Below are 6000 nucleotides of genomic sequence, written 5' to 3' on the forward strand. Positions count from 1 at the left end.
GAGTTTTACCACTGATTTATTGTCTCAATAGCTTAGGCTATTTCCTGCTCTGGTGGTGACTGTTAGTTTTCCCATTGCCTTGTTCCCTCAAAATCCTTAGGAGTGAGGTTTTTGCATTTCTTTGTAAGAACCTCCCAGGAATTTTTGGAAGAAGTGTGCTGGGGCAAGTACACAGGTGGGGTATAGATCATTGAAAATAGCTGGGGACAAAAAATGACTTTTCTTATGTCAGGAAAACTATATCTCTTCTTTAATTTTCTAGGAACCTCTAACTCTTTCTGCTGATGTTACCAGCAGGCATCTGAGATATTACTGATTGTTCTCTTGAACCTAAGGAAAAGGAAATGTAGAAAGCAAAAGAAAAAACTTTAAAATCTATCCTGCAACTCATCAATTCACTGCAGCCACCTCTCTGTCTTTCCCTTTCTCTTTTTCTCTCTTTCTCTTTCTCTCTCACTTTCTCTCTCACATACGCACAACACACGCAAATTGACTTAAAACAATTTTTAATTTTCCCTATTCCATTTTAATATACTTGAGGCATGATCATTTTCTTAGTAAATACAAGGAAAAAAAATCTAGGATTCCATCATTCTGTGTGATTAAAGTATTGAGGAATTTACTTCCAATAGCACTTATAAAAACATATTTTATTTAAGGAATATTATATAATCAGGTGCCTGCATTTTTCTTATTCTCTAACTAGTGTTATTTGGCAATTAATATTTTGTCAATCAATATTCCCCTATACCTGAATGTGTGGGCAGTGAGAGATGAGTTAGAGGCAAGGATGGTGAACACTCCCAACAACTGCAGACTACATATATCTTAAGCCATGATTTTCTTTGCAAAGGTCAACATTGATAATGTTCTAGTCATACCTCCGTGTACCAGGAAAGAAGTAGCATATTTCTTGAAAGACACAGCTATCAAAGCTCCATTGAGAATCCGTAAAGATGGAGAAGGGATTTGCAAATTAAATATCTGATAATGGACATCTACTCTGATTATTTAAAAATGAATAAAAATAAAAAACCTTACTAATAACCAAACAGAGTATCCAATTTTACATGTGAAGGAAATAATGGAAGAGACATGTCACCAAAAGTATATGGATGGCTTATAAGCACATGGCCAATTTCTCAACATTTAAAAATTAAAGAAATAAAAATTAAAATCATAATGAGACATGCTTACATATCTATTAGAATGGCTAAAATTATAAAGGCTAATTGTACTTGGTCTGAGCTAGATTGAGAAGAAACAAAAAATCTAAACTGTTGTTGGCATATATTATGATACAACCACTTTGGAAAATAGTTTCAAAATTTTTTTAAATGAAAAATATGTTGCAGTTACACAAATAGCCATTTTATTCTAGGCATTTCACCAAGAGAAACAATCCCTATGTTCATACAAGGACTTGTATGTGAATTTCATAGCAGCTTTATTTTTAAGAATTGAAAACAGTGGAAATGTTCATCAATGTCCATCAATAGAGCAAAGACAATTGGAGATTCTCAAAGTAATGATGCCGAGAAAAGAAAATCCAGGCCATGAATAGTATATACTGTGTGATTCCATGACTACAAAAAATCTAGAAAATACAAATTTATATATAGTCACAGTCATCAAATATATGGTGTGATTTTAGTGCCTTCTTCTGTGCTCCCATAGCTTCCTACACTTGGATCTCCGAGCATTTCTTACACCATGTGAAAATATGAACTCTTTCTCTTTATTCTGTCTTACTAGAATAAGAATCCTTGAAATTTTATGGACATTTGAACTCTCAGTTATTAGCAAAAATTCTATCACACAGTAAGTTTCCAAATATAAAAGCCAGAGTTTTACAATGACTTCGAAGCTTTTACATGATCTAGCCACTCATTTAACCTCTGTGACCTCTTTCCCTGCTACTCTTCAGTCACTCACAGTGGCCTCCTTGCTATTCCTCAGATATGCCAGGCATGATCCAACCTTATGGCCTTCAAGATAGCCAATTCCTTTGTCTGGAGTGACCTTATTGCTGATAGTTCTGCGCAAATTCATCACCTTCCCATACATTTGTTCAATTGTCACCTTCATTGTAACTACCCTGATCTTTCTATTAAAAGATTTAACTCCCCATCCCCTGCCTAGCAACCTTGATTTTTCTCACCCTGATCGAATTTTTCTTTTTCCCCATTGTACTCTTCCTTTTTGAATGCACTATGCCATTTTTATTAAGGTTTATAGCTTTGAATTGTCTCACCCATTAAAATAAAAGTTCTACAAAGCCAAGTATTTCATTTACCAGTGTAGTCTGAAGTAATATCTGCCATATAATAGTTCAGTAGACAACTGGTAAATTTCAAAATAAATCAATGTTGAGAGTATACTGAATTTCATAAGTCATTTCAATATTTTTTTCCAAAAAATAAACTACATAAAACATACTTTAAATTTACTTTCAAAATATTTTATAGCATATAATGGACAATATACATAAGCCTAAAGAAACAATCCTATAATTAACCATTTCATACCTACTTAAAAACTGCATAATACCACACTCTTAGATCCTCTTTGAATGCTCTAAAATAACCCTTCAAAGGAAATACATTTTTAAAACTCACAGATTTTTTGGCAAATAATTTAATAAAATAAAAGTTTCATTCATCTATGTAGATCAAAATAAATATGTTTAATAAGCATGAAATTATAACTCTGAAGTGTGCTAAAATGAAACCACCTGCTAAGGGTGAGAGAACAAAAATAAACATCCTTTTTCCAAATAAGAGGAATTTATTACCTTTGAATCAAAGCATGTGGATTTGTTTTAACTGGCAATAAAGCAATATGGAGACACAAACCATAGAAAGTCATATTTTAGATTTCTAAAAGACTTCTAAGTGAAGAGTATACATTTTTTAATTGCTACATAATGCTACATAATGACAAGATGACAGGTTGTGACAAATAGCATTTTAAAAGCTCTACTCATAATGGAACGAAAGATGTCATTTCCCTATAATTTTATATATGTCTTTAATTTACTATATCTGGATACAACATATTACCAAACAGATGTTCATCAAAGACTAAATCATTTTTTTTTAATTTATTTTTTATTTTCAGCATAACAGTATTCATTATTTTTCACCACACCCAGTGCTCCATGCAATTCGTGCCCTTTATAATACCCACCACCTAGTACCCCAACCTCCCACCCCCCACCCCTTCAAAACCCTCAGATTGTTTTTCAGAGTCCATAGTCTCTCATGGTTCACCTCCCCTTCCAATTTCCTAAATCATTTTTAATGGAACATAATAATTTGAACCTACATCTATTAATCATTTTTTTCGATCTAACATTTATAGTCTCGCTAAACATTTTATCAGTTGTTGACAAAATTCAAAATAAATAGGATAAAAAGTCGTGTTTGGAAAAGTAGATTTTTTTTCAAATTTGCATTTAAATGAAAATATTTGCTGATATTTTTAAAACTTTAAAAGTAATTTTATATATATATCTGACCTATCAGATGATATAAAATTTTTGGAGAAAATATGACATATTTTTTGATCTTGGTTGAAGGTATTAATAAAGAGCAACTGTTTGTATTATTTGTATTGTGATATCTTAGTTAATAAACATGGATAACTGGTATAAAATATGTTTTTTTAAAAATTTTATTTATTTACTTGACAGAGATCATAGGAAGGCAGAGAGGCAGCCAGAGAGAGAGGAATGGAAGCATGCTCCCAGCTGAGAAGAGAGCCCACTGTAGGACTCAATCCCAGGAACCTGGAATCATGACCTGAGCCGAAGGAAGAGATTTTAACCCACTGAGCCACCCAGGTGCCCTAAAATATGTTTTTTTTTTAATATAGAAGTATAGTTCTTGCCAAAATATGGAACTAGCTGGAACTGAATGCCTCCTTCAAAGTCAGCTCTGGAGAAATTATGCCAGTGTAATATGGAACTATTTCAGATATTAACCAAAAAGAAAGAAATGATGATAAATTCCTTAAAAGACTCAAAGTTGCCCTTGACTGGTATGTTTCAAGCTCTATTCCTGGTTTGAAGACAGGTTTTAACAGGCCTGTCACTGTAGAAATCCACTAGATGTTTAGAGGCTATCAGAACTTTACAAAAACCTTCAAGGGGTAAAGACTTGAAAATTCTTTAGAGAGATTAGCTCCCTAAGGCATTATTCCTCCACACATTTTCCTCCAATCAATTAAGACTGATGGATGAGGGGCACCTGAGTGGCTCTCTCATCACGTGGGTGGTGGGTTAAGCCTCTGCCTTCATCTCAAGTCATGGTCTCTGGGTCCTGGGATCCAGCCCCACATCGGGCTCTGCTCAAAAAGAAGCCTGCTTCCCTCCCTGCTTGCCTGCCTCTCTGCTTACTTGTGATCTCTCTCTCTCTCTCTCTTTCTCTCTCTCTGTGTCCAATAAATAAATAAAATCTTTAAAAAAAAGCTGATGGATGATAAATTATGAAAACTGCTCCCTCCAAATGATGCTTCTTCATAAGGATTTAAGAATTTAAAATTGTAAGAATTTAAAATTGAAACTTGATCATAGGATTTATCTTATAGAATAAAATCAAGTGAAGGCAGTTATTATTAGTTCTGAAGTATTGGTGATTCTGAATTCTTGGCCTCATTAGTAAATTTATTTTTAAATTCTCCCATGGAGTGGTGATTGGCCTTCAGTCTTTCATTGATATACATCATTGGGTCAAATGAGATGTGTGTGCCCAGAACTATATATAATCTTTTTTGTATTTCACTGGAGATGGCATTTCTGAGTTTTGTTCAATTGAATTTGGACAGATGTTTTAATAGTCACTTCTAGAGTTGGCCCTGGAGAATATCTTCCTTTTTTTCTCTTCCCGATTCTCTGAAAAACCCTGACTAATTCACATTATCACAGTAATATCACATTTCAAGTTTTTCCAAACACTAAAGCTGCAAAATAGAAGGAAGCTACTCAGAATGGAATACTATTATGAATGATTGAGAAAGAAAACATTATTATAATTAAGCTACCAGGTTTCAATGTATTTTATTGTTGCTTAGAAAATCCTAGCATACCCAGACTTTACAGAGATTTGATGATCCTAAGAAGAGCTGAACTCATGGACCAAAATAACTATGCACATAAAAAGTACAATTACTTACCTAAAAAATATGATGTGGTTAACTTTATATGCCAATCCAAGTGTTATTGGAACAGGAATTAAAAAAATAGCTTAGGGGCGCCTAGGTGGCACAGTGGATTAAGCCACTGCCTTCAGCTCAGGTCATAATCTCAGGGTCCTGGGATCAAGTCCTGCATCAGGCTCTCTGCTCAGCAGGGAGTCTGCTTCCCTCTCTCTCTCTCTGCCTGCCCTCTGTCTACTTGTGATCTCTCTCTCTGTCAAATAAATAAATAAATAAAATCTTAAAAAAAAAAAAAGAATGACTGTACTTTTAAAAAATAGCTTAAAAGGAGCGCCTGGGTGGCTCAGTGGGTTAAGCCGCTGCCTTCCGTTCAGGTCATGATCTCAGGGTCCTGGGATCAAGCCCCACATCGGGCTTTCTGCTCAGCAGGTAGCCTGCTTCTCTTCCTCTCTCTCTGCCCACCTCTCTGCCTACTTGTGATCTCTCACTGTCAAATAAATAAATAAAATATTTTTAAAAATAGCTTAAAAGTATATGATAAAATAATGATATACATATACAAGGAAAAGAAAGATACTATACTGTGAATATAAATTAAGTGAAAATTGTTGAAATAAAGAATACAATAAATGGAGACTAAGATGAATATAGCTGTAAAATGAATAAATGAGTTGGGAAAAACAAACAAATTAATGACTTCTGCCCAAATACAGCAGAAGAGAAAAAAAAAATAAAGAAAATATTTAAATAAGTACTGAGATAAATTTTGGAGAATTAAAGAAAGATAAAAGATACCAGACTTAAAATGATGCCAAACATGAGATATCAGAAACAAAACAAAAC

The sequence above is a fragment of the Mustela nivalis genome (assembly GCF_964662115.1).
Source record: "Mustela nivalis genome assembly, contig: HAP1_SCAFFOLD_602, whole genome shotgun sequence".
Classification (NCBI taxonomy): Eukaryota; Metazoa; Chordata; class Mammalia; order Carnivora; family Mustelidae; genus Mustela; species Mustela nivalis.